Source organism: Hemicordylus capensis, chromosome 1 (genome assembly GCF_027244095.1).
Source record: "Hemicordylus capensis ecotype Gifberg chromosome 1, rHemCap1.1.pri, whole genome shotgun sequence".
NCBI lineage: Eukaryota > Metazoa > Chordata > Lepidosauria > Squamata > Cordylidae > Hemicordylus > Hemicordylus capensis.
This window is the reverse complement of record NC_069657.1, coordinates 449,982,363-449,991,903: the sequence shown is the minus strand read 5'-3', so window position 1 is coordinate 449,991,903 and position 9,541 is coordinate 449,982,363. Positions and strand designations below refer to the sequence as shown.

Below are 9,541 nucleotides of genomic sequence, written 5' to 3'. Positions count from 1 at the left end.
CTATCTTATTATTCTTTTTTTAATATATCTATGTAAACTGCTTTGGGGTCTTTGGGGACAATGGGGTGGATTTAACGCCCAAACCTTATTCTCCTTTAACAGCGGATAGTCATTCTTGATTGAGGTTATGCACAGCTAGCCAGTGGCATGCCCATGTAGCAGGACTGAGAAGAGTGTTGCTGCCCACCTGAACATATCTTGGATGCAGATTTGCCCACATAGGCTTTACTGAAATACAAGGCTGGGGGTAGGGATGGGGTTCTCTGACTGGTTGGAGGATCTGGATGGGCAGAAACGCAAGCTGCTTGGGATCATGTCCACCCAGGCTCTCACTTGGCTTTGGAGTGGCATCCCTCCATCCCCACCCTGGAGTACAATGTGAGCTTTCAGTGGTCATCCTTTTGGAGCCAGGTAGGAATGTGTTGTCCCTCTGTGGAATTGGCCCAAATTGTTCTTCATCATTAGTTAGGTTCCCCCGGTTCCTCAGCCACTGAGGGTGCCTATATCAGCCTGATGGCACATGTTTGGCCAAGGAGTCCTTCCCTAGAAGCTGCATGGCTGAGCGAGTCATGGCTGGGGCTTCTCTGCTTGGGGTGTGTATGACTGGCCCATGCTTATCATGGTGCTTGTCCCTCCTTCCAAATGCCACACTTGGTTGGCTCCTCCTGGCTGTATATCAGGAATTTATTGTAACTGGGGATGAGTGGAGCTGTAGTTCAGCAACATCTGGAGTAGCACAGGTGGGGGACCCCTGCTGTAGCTTAATGAAGGAGGGCTGAGGCCACCAGCAGTTCACTATTCAGGACATTGCTTGGTCTAACACCATGCTGCTTCTGATGGGCTCCAGCTTATTTCTAAAGATATGTCCCAAATCTGGACACCGCATATAGATGTAGGGAAATTGCCTAAATATCTTGAACATGACCTACAATCCCGATTCATTTTATTTTACCAGGCTGGTGATCTCTAGGCACTTGTCTCTCTCATGCTTGGTTCCTCATTACTTGAGCTAGATTACATCCACTGTCTTAGCTGAGGCCTATCAATGTTTCCTTGTTGGCTGCCTACATGGGAGCTGTGGCCTTCCAGGACTGATTGCCTGATGAGCTGCACTTGCTGGCATTAATGACCACCAGCCAAATCTCAGAGTCTCTCATAAGAGGGGAGATTCTGGGTTGCGGAGGTTTGTGAGGAAGGAGGCCTGCCAGAGCTGCAGCTGGTGGTGTGTTTAGCTGGTACAGAATGTGGCAGCCAGGTTGGTCTCCGGTGCTCGGTAAAGCACTGAGCCAGCTCGGTTTAAACCGGGCCCAGTTTGGTTTGAACCTGGATCAGCTGAGACAATTCCGGTTCGGCCCCGAACCTGTCAAGCCCAGTTTCAACTGAGCCGGCTCGCACACCCCTACCCAACCTTTTAACTAGACTTGTGATTTTAAAATGTTTTAAGGTTTTAATTCCTGATGTAACTACCCAGAATGTTTGGTGCAGTATACAAATAGAAGTAAAACTAACTAACTAACCAACCCCTGCTAATGTGGCATAACCCCTGCTTACTTGGCAAAGAGGCACCTTTTAACGTGGTGATTCTCTTTATTTAGCAGGGGGAGAGTAACTGGCCCTCTCCACCCCCCACACAGTACCTCCAGTGATTCTTGCTGGTGTCTATCTGATGTTCCTTTTTAGATTGTGAGCCCTTTGGGGACAGGAATCCATCTTATTTATTCATTATTTCTCTGTGTAAACTTGCCCTGAGCCATCTTTGGAAGGGCAGCATAGAAAATAAATAAATAAATAAATAAATAAATAAATAAATAAATAAATAAATAAATGTATGTGGCATCATTGAACACATTCACATTACAATGCATATTTGGATGCAAGGTATCCAGTATGCCTCATTTTCTTACCATGAGTAAGAAATGAGGATGAGGAGATGTAATTTTCATCCATTCTGCAATGCAAATGAAACTGTTCTTTATGGCAGAGTGTGCATTGCTGTGAATGACTATGTCTGGATTGGGGCTTCCATGGGCTATAAATGGTGTAATGTTCCATATTACAACAATGTCTTCCCACTGCTTTCAAACCCGGGGGGGGGAACCTGTATACTCATTTGCACTCTACATTGTTGTTATTTGGATCAGGGCTTCAAAATGCTCAGAGCAAAGGTCCCATTTTGGTTCTTCAGGTGACAAAAGTCCATACAGGAGAGTTTGTTAGGCTGGCATGAGGAGGAGGATTCTTCAAGAAGAGATGCACTGTGGATGAGCTCCCATCTGTTCATCAGCAGATTGGTCAACATCTGATATCCAAACTAAAAGTGAGAGATTTAGAGATTCTTGGTGAACATACATAACTGCACATATTGTCCAAGGTTCTAGGTAGCTATAATACATGGGGTTCAAATGTCACAGTGAACTTGAGTCCAGTGGTGTGGCCAGAAGCCCCAAAATGCACACATGCCCTACCCAAGTGTCAGAATGGACATGCCAAGATTGGGCAAGTCATATGAACCTAATAATCTTGGTATATTATACCCTACTAGCAGTCCAGAATTTACATAGGAACATAGAAATACAGGAAGCTGCCTTCTACTGAGTCAGGCCATTGGTCCATCTAGCTCAGTCTTGTGTACACAGACGGGCAGTGGCTTCCAGAGGCGTAACTAGGGAAAACGGCGCCCAGGGCAAGCACTGAAATGGCGCCTCCCCACCGTGCCCCCCGCCGCCGCCCCCCCAACGTACTACATTATACTTAGGTTTTTCCTCACAAGCGCCCGCTGCCGCCGCCAAGCCAGGCCAATGACTGGCTGCCAGGCACCAGCAAAGCAATGGGGGGGGGCGCAGGAGGCGTGGAAGGGACCGCTCGTGGGGAAGGGGGCACCGACGCGCTCCCTTGACTGCTGCAGTGCTGCTGCACTGAGCAGGAAACATTTGTCTTAACAAATTTTTTTAAAAAAAATTTAAAAAAATTGGTCATGGCGGCGCCCCCCACGTGACCAGAAAAGATGGCGCCCGGGGCACGTGCCCCCCCTGCCCCCCTATAGTTACGCCTCTGGTGGCTTCTCCAAGGTTGCAAGCAGGAGTCAGTCTCAGACCTATCTGAAAATGCCAATGGGTGGGTGGGTGGGACTTGGAACCTTCTCCATGCAAGCACTGTGAACTGCCCAGGGACTTTTTTGTATGGGGCGGTATATAAATGTATTATAGGCGCTCTTTCCAAAAGTGGAAAGAGTGCTCTTTTTCCAGTCTTTTTCCAGGTGCTCTTTCCAAAGTGGCCCCATCCCCTAAGGGGAATATTTTACAGTGCTCAAATGTCATCTCCCATTCAAATGGAAACCAGGGTGGGCCCTGCTTAGCCAAGGGGACAATTCGTGCTCACTACCACAAGACTAGCTGTCGTGTGTTACTTGACATCTGTAACTAATTTCCTAAGTGAGGGATGGATGTCCAGTTCCAGATTGTGAGACGTGTGTGTGGGGGGGGCCTCTGTTTTCATGCTAGATGTTCTCTCTCTCCCCCCTCCCTGCAAATTGAATGAGTGGTGAAGGCACCAAAGTCAAACATTGCTGAGGGTGCCCCAAATCTTAAGGCTGACCCTCCTATCTACATGATATGTATACAGTATACATAGGTACAGATCTATACACCAGTACAGTTATTCACGTTAGTTAAACACAAGTCCAGAAGTACACTTCCTATCTGTATCCTGCATTTGAGGGCCTGTACCCAGGTTCACTTTTAAAAGGAACGCAGGTGCATTCATTTGACACAAAAACAAGGACAAGTGTACAGACACCTGTACATTTGTACAACATAATAGGCTTGTTCATAAGAGCCCCCGCCATTAGGGCAGGAGGAATGCCCAGCCAGAGTTGGAAAGCCAGGCATGCTCCTGATTGGCAGTCATGACTCCAAACCCAGAGGGACGAGGAGGTGGTGAATATGGTCATCTGCAAGGAGGGATCTGTTTCAGATTACTTTTCCTCCTACCTTATTGTATACTCATCCAACTCAGCTGCTCCCTCATAGATAATCACTTTCTCCTCCTCCTGTCTTAATGATTGGAGTTCTCATGAACGCCAGTTGGGAGCATGCCTGGCTCTCCTCACTCTGGTCAGGCACATCCTACCCTGATGGTGCTCTTGTGAACTAACCAAATGTCTGGGCTTTGGGGGGCTTTCACCAAGCTCAGTTTCCAACCCATCCATCCCAATTGAGACCCTTTGTTTTAATGTAAGCTAGTAAGGCAGAGACTCTTCTACAACTTTGTTCTTTACAATACCTAACATGTTTTCGCAAACAAATGAGTACTGCTTCTTCTAGTAGTAGTAGCTGTAGCAGTAGAATTGTTTATAGTTTCACAGGAGAAGATCTCCATCTCCAAATCCCATCTCTATTTTTCCTGAGATCTGAAGCAACCTTTCCATCCTTATATGTTCTTTTGCTTCTTAATCATCATGGAGTTCTTTCTTACACATCTACCACAAGGCCAGGAGAGCTGGTCTTGTGGTAGTAAAGCACAAATTGGTAGGTAGGAAAGGTAGTAAGCACGAATTGTCCCCTTTGCAAAGCAAAGTCTGTCCTGGTTTGCTTGCTTGCTTATTTATTTATTTATAATTTTTTTATTTTAACATATTTTATACCACCCAAAACTTACATCTCTGGGTGGTTTACAACAAAATAAAAAGCAACATTAAAACATTAGTTAAAAACAAAAACAAGAAATTTAAAACACAACAATTTTAATTTTTTTTAAAAAAAATCTAAAACAACATTAAAAATAATCAAAACAATATCAGTTAAAAGCCTGGGTGAACAGATGTGTCTTTAAAGACTTTTTTAAAATTGTCAGAGATGGGGAGGCTCTTATTTCACTAAGGAGTGCATTCCAAAGCCTCGGGGCAGCAACGGAGAAGGCCCACCCCTGAGTAGCCACCAGACGAGCTGGTGGCAAATGCAGACGAACCTCTCCTGATGATCTCAATGGGAGGTGGAGTTCCTAACCAAGAAGACGTTCTCTTAAATATCCAGGACTCAAGCTGTTTAGGGGGGGTGAAAAGCTGTTTTGGGGCCCCCCAAGCTGTTTATTTGAATGGGAAACTACATGTGTGAGCACTGTAGGATATTCCCCTTAGGGCATGGGGCTACTCTGGGAAGAGTACCTGCATGCTAGCATGTAGAAGGTTCCAAGTTCCCTCCCTGGCATCTCCATATAGAGCTGAGAGAGACTCCTTCCTTTAACCTTCAAGAAGCCAGAGCCAGTTTGCATAGACAATACTGAGCTAGATGGATCAATGGTCCAACTTGGTATAAGGCAGCACCTAATGTTCCTACTATATTGGCTGGAGATATATAATTGATAAACAAGTTGTACATGCTTTTGTCTCTATGATTAAACAAGGTTTGAAGGTTTATGTGGTTCCTTAAAGTCTTGTAAAACCTATTTGACTAGAGATAACAGGGTATAAGAGTGTATACTACAGGCAACAATGCTTCGCACTAGCATGAGAAATTCAAAACTTAAACAAATTTAAAGGGCCTATTCGGACATAGCATAAAACATTGGGTAGATGAACCTGTGGTTAATCTGTGAAGCTGGGAATAATTCTGCACACAACCATTCAACCACAGTTTTGCAACCTCTGGCTTCTAGGCAGAGGGACTCCTCCCTCTTCCTAGTCTGCTCAGGCTACATCCCAGCAAGCTCTGTTCCACTCGCATCACCAGACTTGGGGGCAATGCATCAACACACTAGTGAAGCTGCAACCACTTGCTACTATGTTAGATGGAGTGTGCCTAATGCAATCATTCCTTTTTGGCAGAGTCCTCCCATCTTTGGCAGGGCAAAGACATTTTAATCCATTCCTTGCACCATTTTCAGTGCTGCTCTTGTGAGAACTATCAAATTACACAGTCACGCAAAAGCACAATATTTGACAATTCCAGGATGGAAAGGGGCAGGTTTAAGTACTTATGGGATCTTGAGAGAGGGACGTTGCACATTACCTGAGAAGTTGGGGTGGGGGGCAGTTGCTTGTTGGCTTTGTGGGTGCAAAAAGAAATGGTACCTCATGAGAACTGATGCCATGTGGTGTCCACACAGCTGCAAAACTCCTGATGAATTCTGCTCCAGACATCAGTACAAGGGCATTGGGTGCCCACATTTGTTAAGGACGGGGCATTCCGCACTCGAAACCACAAACTCATACCTCTGGCATGTCTACCTATGGTTTGGCATTATGTCCGAACATGGCCAAAGAGTTTTTCAGGGTTCCTACTAAGGAGAATTTTCTCAGATGGTTTCCCCACAAAACTATGTGACAGCAGACAGCATCCAGATTAAGTTAGTCATGGCTCTGTCCCCTTACTGTTACTACTGTATTTACCCAATTCAAAGATGACTCTGAATTTAAGATAGCCCATTTAAAAAGTGGAGGCTAAATACAGGTTATACTTGCATTTACTTGAAAGGAACAGGACTCTGAATTTAAAATGACCTCCTGGTTTCTAATATCAAAAAACATGGAAAAGCACTAGTGTGAGATACAGGTAAATACAGTCTTATTTATATCAACCAAAACACCTATCATGATGTTTTACATAGTGAAAATAAGAAGGCAGTTCCCTGTCCCCAAAAGGTCTCACAGTCAAAAAGGAAACACAAAGGTAGACACCAGTAGTAGGCAGTGGAGGAATGCTGTGATGCGGTTGAATAGGGACACCTACGTCAATGAAACTTAAGTTAGTCATGACAACCTTGTTTCATTGATTACAGTGGTGCTTAATCATGACTTGCTAGTCTGGATGCTGCCCACCAAGTTCAACTCATTCCTTCTGACATCCAACAAAATGTATATTTGCTATAGTGCTAGAGGTCCCTAATTCTCACTTGGCACAACATATGATCAGCCAACCACAAAATCCGATTTTCTTACTGCCGCTTGGACATGCCAAATGTTTGCAAAAGCCTTCTTCTTCTACACATGATGCTTCATTCCTTACAGCTGTCAATCCTACATATATGTACACAAAGAAAAAGAGAGAGAGAGAGAGAGAGAGAGCGCAAAAGTGGAAGCATAAATAACAACCATAATAAAGCAACAGTTCAAAGAAAAAGTTCTCAATGCATTGTAATTGACAAAGATGAGGCCAAAGGCCTATCTTGTCTAGCATCTTGTTTCACACAGTGGCCCACCAGATGCCTCTGAGAAGCCCACAGGCAGGATCTGAGGGCATGCCCTCTCTCTTCCTGCAGCTTTCCTGCAACTGGGATTTGCAGGCATCTTGCCTCGAGGCTGGAGGCTGGCCTATAGCCACCAGATTAGTAGCCACTGATAGAACTGTCCTCCATGAATTTATCTGATCTAATCCCCCTTTAAAGCCATCCAAGCTATTGGCCATCACCACATCCTGTGGCAGAGAATTCCTAGGTTAATTATGCACTGTGTGAAAAAGTCGGTCCTCAGTCAAGTGGGAGGGGAGCTGGTCTTGTAGTAGCAAGCACGAATTCTCCCCTTTGCTAAGCAGGATCCACCTGAATGGGAGACCACATGTGTCAGCACTGGAAGATATTCCCTGAAGGGATGGGGCTCCTCCGGGAAGAGGACCTGCATGCTTGCATGCAGAAGGTTCCAGGTTCCCTCTCCAGCATCTCCAAGATAGGGCTGCAACCCTGGAGAAGCTGCTGCCCGTCTGTGTAAACAATAATGAGAGCTAGATGGACCAATGGTCTGACTCAGAAGAAGGCAGCTTCCTGTGTTCCTATCCCCCTTTACCTTGATAAAATGCTGTGCACTATCCTACCCAGCTCCTGCCTCACACACACAGTCACTTCCTCCTCCAGCTCCCTAGTTGTTAGCGCACACTTCCTTTTCTGCTCTGAATCTCCCAGAATTTGGCTTCAAGGGATGACCCCAGATTCTAACATTATGAGAGAGAGGGAGGGAAAAAAATCCTCTTTGTCTACTTGATCCACACCATGCATGATTTTATACACTGCTGTCCTGTTCTCCCTTACTCACCTTCTTCCTAAGCTAAAAAAGTCAAAGGCCACTTTATACCAGATGTATTTAGTATATAATGGCATCCAGTTTTCCTTACTAAAAACAGCCATGATCTAAGTCCACAGTGCTGTGTGTGGGTTTCAGAAAGATAAAATGGGGAGAAAAAGATGGAGACCCCAGTGTAAGACTGTGTCATAGGTACATAGGAACATAGGAAGTTGCCATATACCGATTCAGACCATTGACCCATCTAGCTCAGTATTATCTACACAGACTGGCAGCAGCTTCTCCAAAGTTGCAGGCCGGAATCTCTCTCAGTTCTATCTTGGAGAAGCCAGAGAGGGAACCTTCAGATGCTCTCCCCTGAGCTGCTCCGTCTCCTAAGGGGAATGGAGCACATCTTAGTGCTCACACATATATTCTCCCATTCATATGCAACCAGGTCAGACCATGCTTAGCAAAGGGGACAAGTCATGCTTGCTACCACAAGAACAGCTCTCCAAGGACATGACATTTCTAGGGGGTCATCCTGTATAGAGCTGCTGAAAGAACAACTTACCCAGATCAGAAATGAGCAGCACGGCCAGGACAACCAAGAGGGGGAAAGAGGTCTTCATAGCTATGATAGGTCAAAGGCAGATGGTTGGCTGCAATCCATACTATAAGAGCAAATGTGGTTGTTATAATACAAGGCACCAGTGATGAGTGGAGATGACATTTCTATGTGCATGACATGTCACAATCCTCACTTTGGGGATTGTGACATGCTGAGCTGCTGAAGCCATAGGAAATATGCAGTGTGTTGCAATTGTCTTCTTAGGACAGTATTAAGAAGAATAAGGGGTTCCCTGACCCAAGAACAATGGAGCATAAAGAATTCCATCACAGTCCTGAGCATACCTAGTGGCATTTTGATGGCATGACAGAGAGAGCAGAGAACTTCATTCACTCACAATTTGGCCACAAGTCCCAGCAACTCCTACAGGAGATCAGAATGGATCTCCCCAAGAGCTCACTAGCCTGGCTTCTCCCATACTGGGATGGGCTGACATCCGCTCCCAGGAAGACCTTGGAAATGAGTGGCACTACGGACCTATGCTTTTCAGAGCACAGTGCTCTGACAGAACTGGTTGTGCCTAAGTGTTCCAGGACTTAATAGAAGTCCTAATATTAGCACATACCTTATTCTTCCTAATATTACTCACATTTTTCTGCCAACACACATAAATGTCAAACATGGTCACAGTTGCCTTTTGTCCTTACTTCACCATTCACCAAGCAGTTTGTGAAGAGATACGATCTAGGGATGCATTCCTAACTTGTTCTTCCCCCAGCGCATATGCACACATGCACACACCTATCCTGAAATGCTAAATAATTGAGTGGGTCTTTTAAAGACTTTTTTTAAAAGGAAGAATGCCCCTCCTAAAGCCTTGTGTGGCAGGAGGGGAGTTTGTCCCAGTCCTCACCTGAGCACTGGCCTTAGGAGACACCCCATTGGCTGGGGCCTTTGCTGGGGGCTAGGTTTGTAATGCATCA

General features: G+C 45.4%; 1 long non-coding RNA gene across 1 annotated transcript; it reads right to left on the bottom strand.

Moving 5' to 3' along the window:
- Positions 1-2,072: 2,072 nt before the first annotated feature.
- On the bottom strand, positions 2,073-8,699 carry LOC128341268 (uncharacterized). The gene is made up of 3 exons (XR_008314294.1): positions 8,562-8,699; positions 6,889-7,012; positions 2,073-2,311 (listed from the first exon to the last, which is right to left on the bottom strand). It is a non-coding gene; the product is annotated as an uncharacterized LOC128341268 (long non-coding RNA).
- Positions 8,700-9,541: the final 842 nt, after the last annotated feature.